We start from the raw sequence: 22,436 nt of genomic DNA, 5'->3' as shown, positions 1-22,436 counted from the left end.
TTTAAGAGAAAACGAGATGTCTATCTTCTGTTTCCTTATTTTTTTTCAGGAAAGCAAAGGGTTGTTGACTTCCTCCCTCTCCCCTCCCTTCCTTCCTTCTTCCCGAAGGTACTCATCTGAGAAAAAGAGAACGAAGTAATTGTTCCTGTTCTCTTTCTTAAGTCATTTGAAACACTGTCCCAGCTCCTTCTGTAAGTTCACTGCAATCTGTACACAAGAGAAAGAGGGAGAGGGAGAGAGAGTGCATGAGAGCAGAAAGCAGGTAAAGAAAGCGCTTGGTGCTGCAGCTATTCAGACCTCAGGAGCTGGTAAGTTACCCCTCAAATCATTGTTGCTTCTTTTTCAATGAAACTAACACAGATTCTCTGCTAGGCATCTTAAGAGGAAGATGTCTCACTGGCCACCTCCTTGACTCAAAGAGTATGAAGAATGGTTGACCCAGAATTTAAAGTTTGACTTTTTTTTTTTTTAAGGGAATACTGATGTTTAGAGTATACGATCTGGCAACAATGAAAAGAGTATGGCATTGGGGATAAGGAGGTGCACTGTGGTCAATGCAGATTTGGGTATAGATAATAAGACATGAGTCACTAGGCTCTGTTACCTCTCCTGCTGGAAGCTTTGTTGTCTTTCTCTATTCTGGCTTCAATCGGCTTGGTTGTGGGGTGCTTCTGCCAAGGAATGCCACAGGGTTTTGTGGGATATCACCACAATAGAAATGACAATACTTTCCTCCTTTCCTCTTTTCCCCTTCTCTCTACTCCCCAGCAAATATCCTCCAAAATAGGCATGGTCACAGATGAGCTCCATTCTGAGTCATTAATCTAAGAGAAAGAAAAGAGGGATGCATGGGGTTACAAGGACTGTGTGTTTGGGGCATAGGTGTAAGCTGACGGTGAACCTGTGGCCCATATGTACGTAAGGATACACCAAAGGGCATCACCTCTAAGGTACTTGGCTTTCAGTTGAGAACATCTTCCTGGTACTGGTTTGGAAGACAAGGACTGATCTTATGTAATAATAACTGGACCCAAGACTATACTTTAAGCTTATGTTAGTACTTTCACTCAGCCCAAATAGCCAGTGGTTTTCCTAGCACCAAGTGAAATGTAATGCACTAGTCAAGCACAACCAGGAGGAGACATTTAGACCAACCATTTATAAAGGGTCAAACCTGAAATCTGTGATCAGAAATACTGTTACTGAGCTTCCATCATGACAGGCTGAGAGGGGATCCAAAAATAGGTCATTTGGGTCACATGAAAAGGCCATATGTATTTGTAGAAACTTACAGTACAATACAGGGAAAGGGGCACTAGGCAGGGGTGTTATGTATTTCTTTTCTATATTAGTTTTTGGTGAAATTTGCTGACTGAAGTTGCTTTGTGTAGTGAAAAGACTCAAACAGCCAGTTTTTCATTGACAAGAATAAGGATCTAATCCTAAGATTTCACTGCAGAAATGTGATCTGCATCAGAAATCTGGCCATCCCTGTAATAAATGGTGGCAAAATACAGTTGTAGTGGATTGTTGGGAGTCCTCTATGTGAAAAGACCTCTGTGCTTTTTCTTTTCTTTCTCTTTTCTCTGTAGACTTTGCTTGGTAGCACTAGAAAAGAGAGTAACTTGTAAAATAGTGGAATGAAAGTTTATTTTGTGGCCACCCATTAATGTGCTCCAATCTATCCTTTTCTGTCTTTGAAACTATGAGTTTGGTGGTGTGGCAATTAGCTTAATAACCATCAGCTGTGGTATAAAGACCCCTCCCCTGCTTCATTCCCTCAATTGACCTGAAGTTGAAAAGGGACCATAGATTGATAATCTAGGCAACTGTGATTTATCAGCAATCATGACCTCCAGGAGTGAATTCTGACCTGCAATCTTCATTACTTGGGCCTTTTGGTTTCATTTTTGGTTGATTCTGTACACTGGATCGAAAACAACAACCCCTTCGACTTTTGGTTGTTGAAATATGAAAATGCGAAGCACAAATGTTAAAAAATAAAAATATGACTATGTTTTCTGATGGAATGAAATGTAAAAAGCGAGAGCTTGATGACTCAGAGAGCAGCCTACAGAACGTGTAGAGGCAAAGCACCTGGATGACCCCAAAGCAAGATGAACCCAATTTATAATCTGTCTGTTTATTCCCATTTGCGACCCCAGATTAATGTACTTTAGTGTTCTTCTGTTTTCTTTAAAAAGGTCACATGTTCAAAATTTCCATTTAAAGGGGAAGGAGAGTCATATTAAAATATCTGTTGGTTACTTGAATAAAAAATACTTCAATAACCCGAAGGGAAACCATGGCCATAATTTCATTTAGTTTCATTGCCTTATAAACCGTAGTCTAGAGACACTGTACCCCACCAAAGACCAAGGAGGTGTGAATGTGATTCCGTGGTGTCTACCAGCTCTTTCATAGCGCCAACATGGAAAATTTTTACTTGGAATCTCCAAATACACAAAGAGTATAGCTTCAATTCATTTTTGCCACATGTGGTTATGTTATAAATTGACAACTAGGTCATGATGTCCAGTTGGTAGCCTTGTGTGCTTCGAAAATATATTCATCTAGAGGACACAATTACTCAGGAGTTCTTGAATATTATTATATCAAGTTAATACTCGCCTTGTCCTTTCCTTTTTTACAATACATAATAATTTAATTTAACAAATTTTAAAAATTAATTTTATTTTTGTGATCTACTTTTTCTTACTCCTCACCTCCACTTGGCCTCATTGAGAAAGCAGGAAAAACAAAACTCCTGTTATAAATAAACATGTAGAGTCCAGCAAAATAAATTCCTATAGTGGCCATATCCAAAATATATGCCTTAGTCTGCACTCTGAGACCATATTTGGAGGTGGCTAATATGTTTCAGCATGAGTCCTCTGGAATTGTGGCTGGTTGTTAATGTTGATCAGAGTTCCTAAGTCTTTCAAAGTTGTTCGTCTTTTCAATATTTTAACAACCATTTATTAAGTCCCTCCTGTGTGCAAAGCAGAGAGGCCAACTGGTGAAGTGATAAGAGTGCTGGACTTGGAATCAGGTAGCCCTGGGTTCAAATCTCACAACTGACACTTAGTAGCATTGTGACCATGAGCAAGTCACTAATTCACAGCTAGATAAATCTCTAAGATTTATCTGCTAAATAATAGATGGACTATACTCTGGTGGAGGAAATACCTACACCAAAGAAATCACAGATTATGAACTGATATGCAAAGACCTATACCTTTAATAATTTTCCTATCTCTCAGGTGCCTAATTCTTGATCAATATGACGCTCTACCTCTGTCTGAGCCTAAATTATTTCTTATAGCTTTGCGGCTGAATACACATTGAACATAGATTTTCGGTACTCTGAACTCTTGTGAAATAATCACAGATAGGCTTTCAAATATTGATGGTTAGCTCTCAGCATTGCAGGAAAGCCAAATCTTTCCGCTCCAGAATAATTTGTACCAGTGGTGCCCAGCAGAGATCAATGGCGGAGAAACAGTAGCTTGGAGATGAAATCTTTCAAGTTAGATGAATGTGAAAAGAAGCTGCTCAGGTCTATTTTTAGAGCCCTATTGTCCCCTTCCCCCACTTCCCCATCCTCCCCAGTCCTGTGTCTATGGCGACCTTTCGCCTGGTTACAGAAAGCTGGATGCAGTTTTCTCTAGAGCCCACCAGCTCTCTTCCATGACTCAGCCGGAGAAGATGATTTGTCAATTACCTGAGAGTTCTCCCCCTCCCTCTTCCACTGTTGCCACCTCCCCCCTCTCCTCCAGCACAGATCAAAACAACACTCTCCCGAGCAACTTAGCCAGGAGAAATCCAGTTTAGGTCTGAAAATCAAGCCCCTCTTGCTACCACTTTTTTAGGGAGGGTCAGGAGAATATGTCCAATTTTTTCCCCTTACACTTTGAACTGTTGAAATGCATATATTGATTTACTTGCCTGGTCTAATTACTATTCCAATTTAAGTTAGATTTTGTCCATCTCTAATTTCATTTCCCAGAAAACCTTTGTTAGAACAAAAGGGACTAGATCCATCTCGTAGCTTGTCTGGACACTTCTCACTAGAATGAAACGATGCTGGGTTGTGACAAAGTCGCACAAGGTGCCTTCCAAGGCAACCCAATCTGGTAGAAAGAGCAGCAGACTTCAAGTCAGGGGCCTGAGTGTCTTTCCCAGATCCATAGCTAACTGTATGACCTTGAATAAGCAGAGGCCAGATAATACCAAGGATGTTTCAGAGGAGATTTCTCATTCAGATGTGAGTTCGGATAGATGATACCAAGGATGTTTCAGAGGAGATTTGTCATTCAGATGTGAGTTCAGATAGATGATACCAAGGATGTTTCAGAGGAGATTTCTCATTCAGATGTGAGTTCAGATAGATGACAGCTGAGGTCCTCACACCTCTGAGATTTCCTGAGGCTATGAAGTCACTTAATTTCTCTGATCCTCAGACACTGTGGTTATAGAATGATGGGTTTGGACTAGAGGCTCTCAAAGTAGTTCAGTAACTAGCAATTCTGACTCCTGGGGCAAGCAACAGGAAACCTGCCTGGGGCAAGCATGAAAGATGTACTCAAATCAACTTCAAAGTTGATTAAAAACTTAAAAGTCTTTAAAAAGACAAATTTAGTTGGGATCCGGCCATGTAACTTCCCTACTCAGTAAACTCCAATGGCTCCCTATTACCTCCCTATTAGGATCAAATATAAAATCTTCTATTTAACATTTAAAGCAGCTCCTTCCCGCCCTCCCAGTATCTTTACATCTTACTCCCCTCCACGAACTCTGCCACCCATCCCCACTAGTGTACTTGCTACGCTCACACGTGACACTCCATAACACCACTTTGTGCACCATCTCCCAACTCCGTGCCTCAAATACTTTGCTCGCCACATCCTACAAGTTTCCCTGGCTCCCTTTAAGACTCAACCCATATCCTCCTTGCTGGGGTGGTCCCTTCCCTGTCCCCCTCCAAGTGCCTTCCATCTACGTTGTATATATCTTGTATGCAGATTCTTATCTGTATGTGGTCTCCCTCATTAAAATGTGGGTTCCTTAAGAGTAAGGGTGGTGTTTTCTGTTTTTTACATTTCTTTGTATACGCAGGGCTTAACGCAGTTCTTGGCACAGAGTAAATGCTTAACAAATGTGTATGGACTGCTAACTGATACAAGGTGGAATGGAGAGATACTGGTACATAACCCCATGATGGAGAGACAGAGACCCCAAGGGATCTACTGGGGAAGAAAAAAGCTGGGGAGGAGGTGGCCTTGGGTGAAAGCAGCCATTTAGCTGGCTTCCCATTTCAACAGCTTTTTCTGACTAAGTAATAAGTTTAGTTGTTTCTCCTTTTTGAAGGAGTTTAAGCGCTCTTACACCCCTATACCTTTTGGCATCCTTGGCCAAAAATCCTTTGATCCCACCCTAGTGATGGCTCTGCATCCAAGGTCACTTGTCTTTTTCTAATTTCCTGTGATTCTATCAGATTGATTTTCAAGAGTTCTTTTTGCTCCTGTTTCCTTGGTACTGCATTAGTGATCACTATATATAGAATTCTACCTCTTTTATAATGTAAAGAAAGCTTAAATATAGATATATTTCTAGAGAAACATACTTTGAAATGGAATCCAAATTAAGTTTGGGATGTTTTCTTAGGAAGGAGTGAGAAGAAGGTGAATAGTTATTACAGAGAACTCCAAAATGAGATCTGATCAATGTGAACACTCAAAACTGTCTTAGAATGTGGCATATAAAGAGATGTATTGCTTAGATCCATAAAACAAAGTTTGCAATTCCACAGGGATAAACTTACTTTTTATTTCTTTAAGCCATTAGAAGTTTCAAGTGAGAAAGATTTTTATTTCTTTTTCCTTCTACATGTTGCATGAAATGATCAGCTCTGATGCTACTGACATTTAAATTTTGGCCCAAAGATTGGGGGTGGGAGGCAGGCCTGAGGTAAATGTACAGTGACCCCTTCTAATGGCTTTGGGAAAGTCAACTTCCCAGGGAAATCTGAAACTGCTTCTATTAAAACAGTGTGGAGCTTATTGCCTTACTGGTGGGATTTAAAAACTTTGTTAGCCAAATCTCTCCCGATAGCATATATACATTTTATGGCCTTTTGTTCTGTCTATTGTATATTTATTTATCAAGTAATTTATTTATCTATTTATTACTTATTTATTCACTTATCTATCTGCTTCCTTTTTTTCCTTCTCTCTCTCTCTCTTTCTCTCTCTGTCTTTCTGTCTTTCTCTCTGTCTGTCTGTCTGTCTGTCTGTCTCTCCCCCTTATGTCTCCCTATCTCACCCTGCCTGGAAATGCAGCAACCACTAACAGCCCAATACCATTCTTTATTGCCATGGGAACTTTAACCTGCTCCATATCCATCCTGGACGGTTTACCCCTCCTTAGGTAACCTAGTAGCTCCTCCTTCCCAGGGGTGTGTGGGGGCTCACAGACACCAGATGGCCTTTAGCCCCTCTGCAGCTCAGAACCCCTGAATTCAAGCAATCTACCAGCCTCTGCCCCCCTTGTAGTAGGGATTACAGGCACACGCCACCATGCCCTTCACACTATGCATTTTATAAGCATGTCTAGTAAATTTCATTTATATATATGTATGTATATATACATACATACAAATATATACATACATATATATATATTTTTTGAAGGGGAAGAGTGTCTGGACCTATGATTTAATTGGTGCAGAAAACCCTCCTACCTACCTCCTCCCTACCTAGGTGGGAAACCTTTCTTTCCACATATACAGATGAATAATTTCTATGTAACCCCCATTATCTATCTATTTATTCATTCATCCATTTATATATATCAAATTTTTTAATTAAAAAAATATATTACAAATTCTAAGTTCCAAATTCTATCCCTCCTCCAGCCTCTCCCCCACCCAGTGAGAAGGTAAGCAATATATCAATCATACATGTGAAGTCGTGCCAACCATATTTCCGTGTTAGCCATGTTGCAGAAAATAAAAAGCAAGAAAAAATAAAGAAAGTGAAAAATAGTATGCTTCAGTCTGCACTCAGAGTTCATCAGTTCTCTCTCTGGTGGTGGATAGCATTTTTCATCATGGGTCCTTTGGAATCATCTTGGATCATTTTTACCAGAGTAGCTAGGTCTTTCACAATTGATCATCATCTGTAACATAGTCATAAAGAGTTGCCTGAGAGGTTAAATTATTTGCCCAAGGTCACATAGCTATTTGTCAGAAACAGGACTTGAACTCAGTGCTTCCTGATTCCAAGGCCAGCCCACCATCTACTCCACTATGCTGTCTATAGATAGAGAAGGTTAAAAGAGGTCACATCGATTGGTGCTTTGTGGACCACAGCCATAAAGCTAAAAGGAAGACCCAGGACCGCCTCCTTCTCCTAACCCTGCCAGAAACAAATGGGTTAAATCTGTTCTTTAACACTTGCCTAGAAGCAGCCAGAGCACCATGCTGATGAGATCTTGCAATCCTGTTCATAATTATCCAGGTAAAAATGCATGTATGTATGAAAGCAAAAGAAACAACAGGCTAAAGGTCATTTTCTTCATCATAAGTTACATAAGTGATGAGATCATAGGATCAGAGCTGGCAGGGACCTTAGGGTCCGTCATATGAAAACTCCCCACTTTACGAGATATAGCACAACTTGGCCAACATCACTGAGTCACAGCCAGCACGTTGCTGATGCACGATTCAGACCCAGATCTTCCTGATTACACTATCTCCTACACCATGTTGCCTCTCAGGGGAGTAGGTGTGATATTTATAATGATACATGTCATTTATACAGGATAGTGCACTTTCACATTTATAAGGTGATGTCTATAAATTATTACCTCATTTGCTCGGTCAATAATCATCAGTCAATAAACATTTATTAAACATCTGCCATGTATATGCCAGGAATGGAAATTCAATGGAAAGGCAGCAGCTGTCCCTGCTCTCAGTGAGCTCACAGTGTAATGGGGAATGGAAAGTCTTGTTCCAAGAACAGCCAGGAGACCAGGGTCACTGAATTGCAGAATACATGGTGGGGGGGAGGGAAGGATGCATTGAACAAGAAGCGTGGAAAAGTAGGGGGCCAGATTATTAAGAGCTTTGGCTCTCACAACTCTGAGGGGGTAAGTATCATAGTATTATTATTCCATTGTTAAGGATTCAAGTAGGCTGTGTATACATGGTACCAAAACAAGCAACTGAAAACTGAAAATATTGATCAGATGTTAGACTGGTAATTTTTGGTTCATATAACCCCAAATAAACAGTGTGGTAGATTTCTTTCCAATGAATGTACTTTAATGACAGAGATTACTTTGATACTACCTGTCCCTATACATTAAAGTGCATACTTGGAAAACACCCACTTGACAAGTAACAATTTACCTTAGAATCACAACTTTCTTATTCCCATTTTATGGCTGAGGAAACTGAGGCTCAGAGTAGTGACGTTTCCTGGGTCACATAACGAGGAAGTGCCTGAGCCAGAAGCATAACCCAAATCTTTGCTTGCCTATTCCAGTGTTAATTCCCTGACATCACACTGTCCGGGAGAGATGATGAAGTAGAACGCTTTTGGAGGGGGAGGGCAGAGGGTGGAGGTGTTCATTTGTACATCCTTAAATGAAAGGTTGTTAGGCTGGGAACCTTGTAGCAAATACCCAGAATTCCTCTTTTTTTTTTTTTAAACCAATGGGGAAGTGCCTTCAAGTTAAAGGAATCAATCACCAAGTCAATTACCAAGCATTTAAGTGCCTACTATGTGCCAGGCACTATACTAGGCCATGAAAAGATAACAAACAAAATGAAAATATACACCTTGTCCTTGATGAGCTGAATTTACATGAAAGCTGCCCAGTCAATTCAGTGAGGGAAACAATGACATGCTTACTACTTGCAATCCACTTTCATTTATTCAATTAGACCAAATGAGACACCTAGAAAGAATCGTGAATGAGCAAGTGATGGCTGCTGTGGTGGCCTCCCGTGGCACTGGAAAATTCAACATGCTAAATATCAATGCTGAATAATAAGGCTGAATTAAATTCAACAACAAACAAAGCAAGATGATTGGTATCTGGTAAAACAACATTGGGGCAGCTAGGGGACGCAGTGGATGGAGCACCAGGTCTGGAGTCTGGAAGACTCATATTCCTGAGTTCAAATAGGGCCTTCAACACTGACTAATTGTGTGACCCTGGGGAAGTCACTTGACCCTGTTTGCCTCAGTTTCCTCATCTATAAAATGAGCCGGAGAAGGGAATGACAAACCACTCCAGTATCTTTGCCAAGAAAAATCCATATGGGGTTTCGAAGAGTCAGAAACAACTGAACAACAAGAAGGGGCTAGAGGTTTCTAATTAAGGGGATTGATCCCCTTAATTCTCTCTCTCTTTTTACTCTGTCAGGTCATTTACCATAGACATTCAAAGACAACGCCATCCTCTCAAGACCCCCAAAAGATCTAGTCTCAGAGCCCTTCAACAAACCCAGGGCCTGGTTCTACTATAGCTACTTCAGCTGGTTGTTCTTTAAGCTGGAAGCTTTTTGTCCTTAATCCTTTTTTGTCAAATATCCCATGTTCTGTGACAAACCTTCATTTGTGTCTGACTCTTCATGACCCCATTTGGGGTTTTCTTGGCAAAGATACCAGAGTGGTTCACCGTTTCCTTCTCCAGCTCATTTTACAGATGAGGAAACTAAGGCAAACAGGGTTGAGTTGCCCAGGGTAACCCAGCTAGTAAGTGTCTGAAGCTGGATTTGAACTTGGGTCCTCCTGACTGGCTCTCTATCCACTCTGTCACCTTGCTGCCCTTATGACAAATCTAGCCCAGAATATATAAGCCTCAGATCAAAGATACATAGGATTTAAAAAATAAAGGAACCTTAGATGTTAGTTACATCCTTATTTTTTGCAGAGGAGAACACTGAAGCCCTTAAAGTTGAAATGATTCACCCAAGGCCACATAAGTAGTGGCAGAGGCAGGATTCAAACCCAGGCCTCTGACTTCAAATCCAGCACCTATTCTGTTGCACTAATTATTTCTAACTTTGACCTTGGCAAGGGCAAAGGAACTGCCCATTGTATCTTTTTTTGTTTTTTTTTAGTAAATAGTATTTTATTTTTTCCAATTACATGTAAAGATAGTTTTCAACATTCACTTTTTATAAGATTTTGAGTTCTAAATTTTTCTCCCTCCTTTCCTCCCCTTCCCCTTCCCCTCCTCCCTCCCCAAGATGGCAAGCAATCTGATATAGGTTATACATGTGCAATCATGTAAACATATTTCTACATTACTCATGCAGTGAAAAAAGAAACAGAACAAAAGGGAAAAGTCACAAAAAACCAAAAACCAAAAAAAGTGAAAACAGTATGTTTTGATCTGCATTCAGACTCTATAGTTCTTTCTCTAGATGTGGATAGCATTATCCATCATGAGTTTTTTGGAATTGTTTTGGATTGTTGTATTGCTGAGAAGAGCTGTTTATCATTGTACAATGTTACTGTGTATAATGTTCTCCTGGTTCTGCTCACTTCACTCAGCATCAGTTTATCAGTCTTTCTGTTTTTTCTTTTTAATTCTCCTGCTCATCATTTCTTATAGCACAATAGCATTCCATTACATTCATATACCACAACTTTTTTATCCATTCGCCAATTGATGGGCAACTGCTCAATTTCCAATTCTTGGCCACCACAAAAAGAGCTGCTATAAATATTTTTGTACATGTGGGTCCTTCCTCCTTTTATGATCTTTTTGGCATACAGGCCTAGTAATGTTATTGCTGGATCAAAGGGCGTGCACAGTCTGGTTGCCCTTTTCTGCCCATTGTGTCTTGAGAGGTGTCCCAGGGGCTGTCTCAGTTTTGTCTCACCTTGGATGGTCTCATCTCTGCCCATCACCATGCAAAGAACTCCTAGAAATTTCAAACAGATTTGGTGGGGGAAATTGTTTTGAGAAATTGTTTGAGAAATTGTTTGTATTCCCTTGATGTCCTCTCATGCCCAGGATGGGATATGAGATTTCTCTACTCCTAAATTAGCTTGAGAGGGGATTTTCAATTGATACTGAAGCTGAAAACTCAATAAAGCCCAGCCAGGGAGAAAAGGTAGATCATATGTATTTGTTGAAAGAATGAATGAACGACTGTAGGTTTCTCACTCTCAAATGTATACAAGGGAAAAATAAGTTCTTCTAACCAGGATCCTGTCTGTCTTCCCCATATTTCCATAGGGACAAGGAAAAGAAAATTTTCCATAGCACTGTCAGCACCTACGCCACAGCTTTTACCATTTATTAAAAAAAAAAAAACTTAAAGATCTTTATAGTTCACTTCATTGACATCAAGGAGTATTGAATAGAGAGTTAGCCTCAAAGTCAGAAAGATCTGGGTCCAAGTCCTGCTTCTGACCCATATTGGCTGTATGACCATAGGCAAGTCATTTACCTTCTCAGTGCTCTAAGTAGCTCAGACTATAAGTTGCAGAGAAATTAATGACTTGAATTGACAGAGAGAATTTCTTCACCAGGGAATCCCCTGTATAAGTGAAATCATAGGAGTCCTTGTTGTTGTTCATCCTTCATTCTCAAAAAGGATCAAAGACATCATAAGGGTGATGCCTCAACTAGCAGGTGAACTGGATTGAAGTGCCCTCTTCCCTACCATACACTTTGGATCATGTGCTTATCACTCAATCTATACAATAAAATTCATGAAGACACTACAGCCAAAGATGAGGAGAAAGTAATGGGGGTCAGGACAAATGCAAGGGAAAGATCCTGAATGTCCTATAAGAATTTCAGCCTCAACATGTCCAAAAAAGGAACTCAGTACCTTTGTCCCTAAACCTGACCCACCTCCAAACTTCCCTATTTCTGTCCAGGCCATCACCATCCTTCCAGGCATCCAGACTCATCCTCAACTCTTCCTTCTCTTTCACACCCATATTCAATCAATTGTCAAGTCTTGTTGATTGTACCTATATAACATCTCTTATATATGTGCAATTCTCTGTACCCACAAGGCCACCATCATAATTCATACCCTCATCAAGTCTCACCTGGATTATTACAATAGATTCCTAACTGGTCTCCCAGCTTCTGGTCTCTGTTCTTTCCAGTCCCTGGTTCAAAATAATCTTCATAAAGCACAAGCCTTGCCATTGTTAATTGTTGTTCAGTTGCTGCCAACTGTCTAGGCTGACATGGTCCCTAGATTTTAGAAGAGCAGATTTCCAGAGAAAAGTAAAGGTAGAGTCTCATGGCATAAGATTGCATAGAGGAAGCAAGACCACAACTAGAATGAAATTCACAAAATACCAAGAAAAACAATTCTGATGAGGAAGAAAAAGGGGAGCGTTCTCAACAGGATGGCTGTGGACGACCAGGGATTTCATTTACCAACTTAGATTTTACAAAGATGTTCAGAAGATGGAAGCAAGGGCATATGATGGAAGGTGAATAAAAGAGTGATGTGATCCTTTCAAAATAGTCAGGAGTGTTGAAGCTCAGAATGAGTTGAGGCTAGTAAGGAAAGCTAAAGGCAATAAAAATGTTTCTGTTTTTAGCTTTATTAAAGGAAAGAAGAGAATCAATAAAAATAAAGGTTGGGATCACTGTTTAGGGCAGATAGGATGATGATAATGGATGATGGGGAAAAAGCAGAACTACCCCAATCTTATTTTGCTTCTATTTTCTCTGCCGATGTGATAGGCTCTACAATGGGAAGGACCAAACATAGTGAGAGAGTAGGAAAACACTTAGCTGCCTTTGATGGATTCAACTCTCCAAGCCCAGATGAATGGCGTCCCAGCTCACCGAAAGACCTGGCACATGAAATTACTAAAACATCAGCACGCTCTTTGAAAGATCCTGGAGAAGGGCAAATGTCAACCCCATTAAAAAAAAAAAAGAAACACTAGTAGTCATTAAACTATAGGACAGTGAACTAGACTCTGATTCCTGGCAAACTTCTTAAATTTATTATTAAAAGAATGGACAGCAACCACCTAGAAAAGGAAGCAACGATCATAAAGAACCAGCATGCCTTCGTCAAAATTAACAAGTCATGACAAACTAAACTCACTCCCTTTATTGACAACATTACATAAAACAGTATGGTTTGTTATATAGTTTACAAGAGAGGGAGAATTTGGTATGCCCCCCCCCACCCTATATACACACACACACACATACATACTCCTAGTTTTTAACAAAACTTTTGGTAAAATCTAAGGGGAGGGCAGCTAGGCGACAAAGTGGGATAGAGTGCCAGACTCATCTTCCTGAGTTCAAATCTGACCTCAGACACTTACAAGCTGTGTGACCCTGGGCAAGTCACTTAACCCTATTTGCCTCAGTTTTCTCATCTATAAAATTAGCTGAAGAAGGAAATGACAAGAAAACCCCAAACGGGATCATGAAGAGTTGGACACAACTGAAACAACTAAACAACAACAATGCTTCAAGGACAAGATGGAGAGTTGTACTTCAGACCATAGTACAGTTAGATAGATTTGGAAATGGTCAAAGAGCTGGCTCAAAGCAGTAACTGAATGGTTTGACGTAATCCTGGACAGAGGGCCGTGACGGAGGACCCTAAAGGTCTGTGCTTGGTCCTATGCTGATTAATATCATTATCGACTTGGATGAAGGCACGGAAAACATGCTTGTTCAATTTGCAAATGACAGAAAGCCGGGAAGAAGGAAGAGCTGACAACCGGCATGGAAGAGTCATGGTCCAGAATTATCTTGATAGGCTCAAACGTTTGGTCAGTATATCAGACAACAAGCATTTATTAAGTGTTAAGGCAGCTAGGTGGTTCAGTGGATAGGGCTCTGGGCCTACATTCAGAAAGATCTGAGTTCAAATCTGGCCTCAGACACTGTGTGTGTCCCTGACCACATCACTTAACCTCTGTTTGCCTTAATCCATTGGAAAAGGAAATGGCAAACCACTCCAGTAGCTTTGCCAAGAAAACCCTATGGACATCATGGTCCACAGGGTCACAAAGAGTCAGGCATGACTGAACAACAAATATATACCAGGCATTGTGTGGAATGCCAGGACTATAGTTGCAAACAAAAAGAAAGACCCTCCCTGCCCTTAAAGGACTATAACACATTCTCACGTGGGAATAATAACACATAAAAGGAAGCCAAAAAATGGAAAAGGAAGGATAAAGTATCTGAGAAGCGTACAGTGTACAAAAAGAAGAGATGTCTGGCCCTGGCAATCTGCTTAAATGTAGGTTCAGAGGAGCCATCCATTCGGAGGAAGGGGCAGAGGGTACTTCCCAGGTATGAATTCCAGGACTGAAGTGATCTTCCTGGATGGAGAACATTTTTCTGATGGAGAAGCCGAGACTGTAGCCTGGTAAGAAATTAAGAAGAGAAATGGTCAAATCTAATGAAGTGAAATTTAATATGCATACATGTAAGGGACTAGAATGAAGTTCTGGGATTAAATTTTGAATTTAAAAAATTAATATCACCAATATAGGATGGGAGAGGCATGGCTAAATGGTAGTTTATCTGAAAAAGACCCAGTAACTTTAATGGACTCCAAGCTCAATATGAGTCAATAGTGAAGAATGGCAGACAAAAAGTTAATGAAATTTTAGACAAAATGAAGAGAGTCATAATGCAGAGGACTAGGGAGGCTATCTCTCTACTCTACTCTACCCTCCTTCAGATCATACCTAAAGTATGTGTTCAGTTTTTGGTACCACAGTTCAGGAATGAATGGATACACATCTATTAAGCGCCTACTATGTGCAAAACACTATATTAAGTTTTAGGGAAACAGCTACAAAAAGAAAGCACACATTTAAGCTTGCTTTTTCATTAAGCTGTGCTTAAGGAGTTTTCATTCTATTGAGAGAAGACAATGTAAGGGAGCAGTGACCAGGGAGGGGTGATTTGAACTGGGAGATCACAGTAAGGGTAAGGGAAGCCATAGAAAAATTGATTAATTTGATCTGTCTAGGAAGGTAGCAATGATTTGGTCACTGTTCCCTAGAGGAAGGAGTTCTTTAGCAAGAACATTGATAGAATTGAGAGCATCTAGAGAGAGCAACCAAGGTGATGGAGTGCTTCAAGACGCTGCCATAGCAAACTGGTTGGAGGAACCAGGGACAATCATCTTGGGGAAAAAAAAATGTAGGTGAGGGTAGAATGTTGAGTATGTTATAAGGTGGACTCTCATTCAGGGACAAGCTGGATTGGATCAATCAGACAACATTTATTAAGTGCCTGCTATGTGCCAGGCACTGTGCTAAGCCTTGGGGTTACAAAAAGAGGCAAAAGACAATCCCTGCCCTCAAGGAGCTTACAATCTAATGAAGGAGACAACATGTAAATGAATATATCTAAAGCAAGCTATATATGGGATAAAATAGAAATAACTAATGGAAGGAAGGCACTAGAATTAAGAGGGATTAAGAAAGCCTTCCTGTAAAAGGGAAGATTTTGGATGAGACCCAAAGGAAGCTAAGGAAGTCAGAAGGTGGAGATGAGGAGGAAGAGCATTCCAGGCACGCGGATAAGCCAGAGAAAATGTCTGGAGCTGAGATACAAAGTATCTTGTTTGTGGAACAGCCAGAAGGCCAGGGTCTTGATTGAAGAGCACCTGGCAATGAATAAGATGTAAGAAGACTGGAAAGGTAGGAGGGAGATAGGTTATGAAAGACTTCAAATGCCAAACAGAGGATTTTAAAAATTTGATCCTAGAGATGATAGGAAGCCACTGGAGTTTACAGAGTAGCGGGTGGGGGCATGGTAAGACCTGTGATTTAGGAAAATCACTTTGGTGGCTGAATGGAGGATATATTGGAGTGGGGAGGGAGGTTAACCCACCAGCAGGCTATTCAATTGTCCAGACATGAGGTGATGAGAGCCTGCACCAGGATGGTGCCAGTGTTAAAGGAGAATGTATGGAAGAGATGTTGCAAAAATGAAATCGACAGGCCTGGAAACAAATTGGATTTGGGATGGGGGTTGAGAGATAGTGAGGAGTCCAGGATGACACCTGGGTTGCTAACCTGAGGGTTATTAGAGAGGATGGTGCTGCCTATTACAGTAATAGGGAAGGTAGGAAGGGGAGGGAAAGCTAATAAGTTCCATTTTGGACCTAATGAGTTCAAGATACCTACTGGACATCTAATTCAAGATGTCTGAAAGGCAATGATGTGAGATTGGAGGTCAGCAGAGAGTTTGGGGAAGGATAGGTAGATCTGTGGGCAGCTGGGTGGCACAGTAGATAGAGTGCTGGGCCTAGGGTCAGAAAGACTCATCTTCTTGAGTTCAAATCCGTCCTTAAACACTTACTAACTGTGTGACCCTGGGCAAGTCACTTACCCCTATTTACCTCAGTTTTCTCATTTGTAAAATGAAGTAGAGAAGGAATGTCAAACTACTCTAGTATCTTTGCCAAGAAAATCCCAAATGGGGCCAGGAAGAGTTGGATGTGACTGAATAGCAACAAGGTAGATTGGATACTCATCAGTCTAGCGGTGGTGATCAAAACCTTGAGAGCCTATGAGATCACCAAGTGATCTCAAGAGGGATGTCCTTTGAGATACATTCCAATTTTGAATCTATAGTTATAATTCTACGATTCCAGGATTCTGATCATCAGAAAGTCCTGAACAATCTCAGTGTACTAGGAATCTGTGCCAAACATAGCAAGGTGAGGTCCCTGGCCTCCAGGCACTTGAATACTAAAGACAGCAAGCCCTCACTGGAAGGTCCTTCACCATCTTCATCATTCAGTGCACGTTTCCAAGCTCACTACTCTCTATGCTTCCCCTTCACATATCCTACTTTCCAGCCAACCTGGCCTACTCGATGTTTACCTCATAGGACCATTTATCTCGTCATCTCCTGCCTCAGTGTCTTGGCATAGACTGTCCTCCGTGCTTAGAATGCTCTCCCTCCTCACCTTGGCCTCATAGAATCTCTAGACTCTTTCAAAGCCCAGTTGTTGAGACCTCTCTAGATTTCTTCAGTTGCTAGTGCTCCCCTAAAAATCACTTTTCGATTTATATGAACTCATGCAAAGTGGAGGGAGCAGAACCAGAAGAATATTGTACATAGCAACAGCAATATCGTATAATGATCGGCTCTGAAAGACTTAGCTACTTGATCAGGACAATGATCTAAAACAATTCCAAAAGACCTATAATGAAAAATGCTTTGCACCTCCAGAGAAAGAACTGATGTAATCTGAATGCCGATCAAAGCATACTTCTTTTTACTCTCTTCATTTTTCTTGAGTTTTTCATCTGTGTTTTCTTATGTAACACAGTTAATATGGAAATAGGTTTGGCACAACTGTACACGTATAATCAATATCAAATTGCTTGTCTTCTCAAGGAGGGGGGAGAGGAGAAAAGTAAGAGAACTCAAAAAAATTTTAATGAATGTTAAAAAAATTTTACATGTAATTTGGAAATATTTAACAAAATAAAAATATATTAGAGGAAAAAAATCACTTTTCTTTTATTTATATGTACTTTATATTATGCACATGTTGTTTCCCCCTATAAAATGAGAACCCCTTGGGAATAAGGGCTGTTTTGTTTCTGTCTCTGTATCTCCAGGGCCTGGCACATGGTCGGTATTTAATATGGGCTTTTCTAATGAATGAGGGGATCAGTAGTTCTGTAAGTTGTGATCAGGTCATGACTGAGGTCCATAAGTCCTGGTCCATAAAAGCCTTTTTATGAGATGAACAAAGAAAGAGTCTTCCTGAAGAGGTTTACTCGTCTGGTGTCTGGAAGGGACCTCACAAGCCAGCTATTTTAACGCCCTCATTATAGATGAAAAGAAAAGGACTAAAACGGTTTAGTGACTTGCCCAAGCCACACAGGTAATAAACAGGGATTTGGACAGGGAGAAAGACCTCCAGGGATATAAACGGTAAGAAGTTGAGATTTTCTCTTAGCTTTCTCCAAGGCTGCCCCAAGAGCTGCTGGCCATCTACAGCGTCTATGGCACAACAATCAGGATACTGACTCCCTTGAACACCAAGTATATCCGCTGTCTCCCCTCATTAACCACCTTCCAGAGGACAGAAGACCTGGGTTGTTGATGGGGAATTCTTATCTTGTTGTTGCAGCCTTGTCTCGAGGTCAAACATGGGATTTAGGAGGAGGGAAAAAAGCAGATTTTTTTTTTTTTAAAGAGAGAAAAAGGCTCAGTTTTAACAATACTTCACTCTGAAGTGTGAAATCCCACTTGGTATGTGTTCCCAGCCTACACATGCCCAGGCTCATCCAGCCATTTAAAATTGGTTCCTGTCAGCTCCTTTGGACTCCTGCTGGACCTTGTCGCCGGCAAGGGGAGAAGAGACAGCACCTCACTTACATTTAAAATGTACTGATTGAAAGGGCATTTAATTATGGACGAATCGTTTCCCAGAAGAACTAGGAGGACTGAATACCAACCAGAAAAATAGTGAATTTCTTTGCCCTCCAAATCAGAGAAATGCAATTTTCTGTTTTAACCTAATAAAGCACTGGCCTCTATTTCTGTAAAATCTTTCTCTCCCAATCTCTCCATCTCTCTTTCCTCTGAATTACCTGTGCCCTACAAGAGAAGACTAGCTAATCCCTGCATTGCTTCTCCTTGACTTTGGACAGCAATATCCGTACTGAGATTTATCTTTCCAACTACAAATTTTAAGCTGATGGGAAAATACGCTTTTAATATACATATACATATATATACATATACATGTATTAGCTACATTTTTAAGTTGATGGGAAAATATGCTTATGTTATATATATGTATAGTTATCATATAGATCCTAAATACATGTCTTTAAGCAGACAGGAAAATATATTTGTATTGTATATATATATTTAAGCTGACAAGAAAATATGCTTGTATTTTATATATGTGTGTGTATATATATATAATATTTATTTATATAATATATACATCTCCCAACTATAATTTTTAGTTGATGGAAAAATGTGCTTGTTTTCTATCTATAAAATATATTTATATATAATATGTAAAATATAAGCATATTTTATATATAACACAAGCACATATATAATACAAGCTTATTTGTATAATATATAAAATACAAACATTTATATATAATTGTGTAATTGTATGATATATAATTATATATAAAATATAAGCATTTTTTTCATCAGCTTAAAATAATTTGTTAGGAAGATAAATATCCTCAGTAAAGATATTGCTGTCCAAAGCCATTTGTCTTCTATTTAGAAGCAATGCAGGGATTAGCTAGTCTTTTCTTGTATAGCGCAGGTAATTCAGAGGAAAGAGAGATGGAGAGATTGGGAGAGAAAGGTTTTACAGAAATAAAGGGACAGTACTTTAAGTATGTGTTCTTACTAATTAATTATTAGTTAAGTAGTAATATATAACTCTCCCATAAAGCTATGGCAGGGGCAAACATCTGACAAGGAAGCTCAGTGGAAATCCAGACTGCAGACCTCTAACAAAGTGGATAATCTGCCTACAGATAATTGAGGATTAACTGTAAACCATTTTGAGAATAAGAATAAAGAGGAGAAAAAGCCAGTTATAGATGGTACCTTCTTAAAGACCAGACCAGATAATCTCATCTCTTAGATTTTCTCCATTTCTCATAGTCCGTTCCTGACTTGAAGTCACTAAATGGCACCACGGTTCCATTTCTCATCAAGACAACTATTCCCCAGGGGCAGTATTTTCAACATATTTATAATAGCTAACAGTTACATACCATTTTAAGGTTTGAAAAGAACTTAACATACAATATGTAATTGGATGCTCCCCCAAACCCTGAGGTAGATACTATTATTTACTTCTATTTTGCAGATGAGGAAACTGAGGCAAAGCATGGTCAAGTGACTTGCCCAAGCTCATTTGGCTCACAGAATTGTTGTGAGGATCAAATGAGGTAACACATATAAATTGCTTTGCAAACCTGTATGTGTCATATAAATGCTAGTTATTATTAAGACTCTGAGGTAAAATTTCAAATTCAATTCTTCCTGACTCGAGTCAAATGATTTATCCACTGAGCTCACTTGCCAGTAACTGCAGTAGAAAGGTAAGACATTAAAAAAAATCATAGAGATCACTGATCCTGCTCATCCCCAATCCCTGAGCAACCCTAGACGCCTCCTCCAGGTGGGATGGGTCACTAAGTCATTGGGCCACCTTCTGATAAGGCACTAAGAGTTTGCAGACCTGGGAGTGAGAACAGAACGGTCCCTTCTCCAAAGGGAAGAAACAGGCTAAAATAAATTTCACAGACCAAGTGCCCTGGGTCATTGAAGATAATTCTTTTTCCCAAGGCCCTATCCCCTTGAGTCAATTTTATGCAGAAACCATGATCGATGGGGGCTATAGAATTATGAAATAATACCACTGTGCAGAGAGATAGAGCCACTTAAGCTAAACAACAAAGGCTCCATTTGTGTGATGCATGGGCTTTAAATTTTACCTGAGTCAAAATATCATTAAATATTAAAATTTAGACTGTGTGCATACTACCACTGATTTAAAAGCTCATGCCCATGCATAGAGGTGAATAATCTTTGCCCTGGTTTCCAGAGACCTAAATGAGAATAAGCTGCCTTTCTTTCTTTCTTTTTTAATATGTATTTTATTTTTTTCCCAATTACATGTTAAAACAATTTAACATTTTTTTAAAAGTTTTGATTTCCAAATAGCTGCCTTGCTTTCAAGAGATGATTTTGTTTCCCTCCCGTATAAAAACCGCGAAGTGACAAAAAGAGTTCCCTCCCCCCCAATCCCTCAAATGTAAGGTAGAGAACGTTTTCCTTGGTGAGTGGGGTGCCCAGTGAGGGGATGACTTGTAAGCCTTTGCTACAGGTCTAAAATATAAAGTTCTGTGCCCAGTAGCATACAATATTCCTGTGTGGTAATGCCCAGCAAGACAGGACAGTGCAGTAAAGGAGGTCTTAAAGCTGGAAACTTTCTGTAAATCTCTAACACTTCAAATCATTGGCCCACAAATCCTTCAATCAGTCAATAAACATTTACTTATTAAACACCTACTATGTGCCAAGCACTGTGTAAAGTGCTGGGGATACAAAGAAAGGCAAAAGCAGTCTGGGCTCTCAAGGAGCTCTCTGTCCAATAGGGGAGACAATAGGCAAATAATTAGGTACAAGAAAGATATAAACAGAATAAATCAGAGGGGATTAACAGAGCAAAGGGATTAGCATTAAGGAGAATCAGGAAAAGTTTTCTGTCGAAGGTGGGATTTTAAGAAGGGCTGGAAGGAAGCCAGGAGGCAGCAATAAGGATTGAGAAAATTCCAGGCATGGGGAACAGCCAATGAAAATGCCAGGAGTTTGGAGATGTAGTGTTGTATTACAGAACAGCAAGGTGGCCAGTGTCACTGGATCTAAGAGTATGTGGAGGGGAGCAAGGTGTAAGAAGACTAAGGTTGGAAGGGGTTAGGTTAAGAAGGGCTTTGAATGCCAAGGAGAAGATTATGGTCCTGGAGGTAATAGGGAGCAACTGGAATTTGTTGAATGGGGTGGGGTGAGGGAGTGGAGGGATGGGGAACAGTGACATGATCTGATCTGCACTTTAAGAAGATTAATTTGACAGCTGGGTGAAGGATGGCTAGAGTGGGGAGATATTTGAGGGAGGAAGACCAACCATCAGGCTACTGAAATTATCCAGGGGTGAGGTGCAGATGACTCATTCACAACAGACCCATGGCTGTTAGCTAGGCTCTCCTTTGAGTGGCTACAGTGAATGAAGTAACTTACTAGTCAAGTTGTCAAGTCAACAAGTATTTATTAAGCACTTACTATTTGCCAGGCATTGTGCTAAGTACCAGGAATACAATACAAGCAAAAGATAGTCCCTGCCCTCCAGGAATTTACAAGTGTAATAGGGGAAGACAACTGTAAAAAAAAAAAAAAAATTGAAAGGGGGACGGTGGAGAGAGATGAAAGTACTCAGCATAGGTACATGGTAGTGACAGTTAAGAGACTCAAGAGTGAAGACTGGAGAGGAATAAAGACATGGTAGGCTTGCTCATCTTCCTTTAAACAGAAGATCTAGGAAAAACCCAATCAGAGGCAGGGGCTCTAGGGATGGAGGGTATTTCCAATGTGAGAAGTAGTTTAGGGTGAGTGAGCTTCTGGGGCAGAGAGTCAGGAATGAAGTCTTGGAAGAGATGAAGAAATGGTTTTAACTCTTTCTACCCTTCTCAGTACAGCCATGAAAACTCTTTCTCTCATTGTCTGTGGCACGTTGTAACTTAGCACATTAATTTAAACTGTTTGGTTAAAGAACTACTCCCTGTGTGCATATTTTTGGCCTCCCCTACAGGATGGTAAAATCCTTCTGAGCACAGACTTGTCATTACAACGATGATGAGAATGTTAACTGA

The 22,436-nt window shown here is 40.1% G+C and overlaps 1 protein-coding gene across 2 annotated transcripts in view; it reads left to right on the top strand.

Annotated features, from left to right (window-relative positions):
- Positions 1-121: 121 nt before the first annotated feature.
- ZNF366 (zinc finger protein 366) overlaps positions 122-22,436 on the top strand; it is a 108,325-nt gene continuing 86,010 nt past the window's right edge. For both annotated transcript variants that reach the window (XM_027864304.1, XM_027864303.1), the window contains exon 1: positions 122-308. The gene's annotated coding sequence lies outside the window, so the exon portion shown is untranslated. The remainder of the gene's footprint in view (positions 309-22,436) is intronic.

The sequence above is a fragment of the Vombatus ursinus genome, unplaced genomic scaffold, assembly GCF_900497805.2.
Source record: "Vombatus ursinus unplaced genomic scaffold, bare-nosed wombat genome assembly UNPS02014774.1, whole genome shotgun sequence".
NCBI lineage: Eukaryota > Metazoa > Chordata > Mammalia > Diprotodontia > Vombatidae > Vombatus > Vombatus ursinus.
The sequence above is the reverse complement of the archived record's forward strand: the minus strand, read 5'-3'. Positions and strand labels throughout refer to the sequence as shown.